Source organism: Branchiostoma belcheri, unplaced genomic scaffold (genome assembly GCF_001625305.1).
Source record: "Branchiostoma belcheri isolate BF01 breed outbred unplaced genomic scaffold, Haploidv18h27 scaffold52, whole genome shotgun sequence".
Lineage (NCBI taxonomy): Eukaryota > Metazoa > Chordata > Leptocardii > Amphioxiformes > Branchiostomatidae > Branchiostoma > Branchiostoma belcheri.
Genome location: NW_017804154.1, coordinates 2154074 through 2155041, shown reverse-complemented (window position 1 = coordinate 2155041; position 968 = coordinate 2154074).

The following is a 968-nucleotide window of genomic DNA, read 5'->3' as shown; positions in this document are numbered from 1 at the left end:
GTTTTTTTTTTATTTTGAAAATCAACAGTTTGCATTATGCAATTAAAAATCCTAACCAATAAAGTAGGGAATAGCTATCCAACTGTTGTTTTAGTTGTATTTTACTTCATATTATAGTTATATCAATGTAAATCATTGTTTTCCCTTGTGTTTCCCATTCTTTCCCTGCCATGTCGTAAAATGTGGTGAACCCATCGCTGTATTTGCTCCAAAGCAAATATTGGCCTTTCTAGTTATGGGTTCACCACACCACGAAGTGGTGTGGTGAAACCATATTGCTTTTTCTGATGTTTCTTCTTCTTCTCCTCCTCCTTCTCCTCCTGCCATTTTTTAAATGGATTCAGCTTCTTCATTTTAGGGCCCAAGGTCCTGAAATTTGGTATGGAGGTACAGTGGGCAAATACCCCTAGGCGTTTTTTAAATTATTGTGATACAGGCTTTTAGAATGGTTTTATTTGAGTTTTTTGGCTGTATTATAGCAAATGTATTACTGTGTTAGTGTACCGTGTTTACCACGTCTGGGCATGAGTCATCACAATGGAATGCAGGGCATCAACCAATAGGCATGCAGCTTTCCTCTATACTTCTTGCTGATTGGCTGTTGGGATTTAACTTGATTAACACCTGCACAGAAGCATTTCCATACTGCACAGAGCATTTCTTGCTGATTGGCTGTTGGGATTTAACTTGATTAACACCTGCACAGAGATTTCCATACTGACAGTATGTCTTTATTCAAGTGTTTTGGTAGGTATTTCAAGCTTTTCTGCTCCAGCATTGGAATGCGGGGCATGAACGTTTTTTTATTATTTTGTAAAATCAACAGTTTGCATTATGCAATTAAAAATCCTAACCAATAAAGTAGGAAATAGCTATCCAACTGTTGTTTTAGTTGTATGTTACTTCATATTATAGTTATATCAATGTAAATCATTGTTTTCCCTTGTGTTTCTCATTCTTTCCCTGCC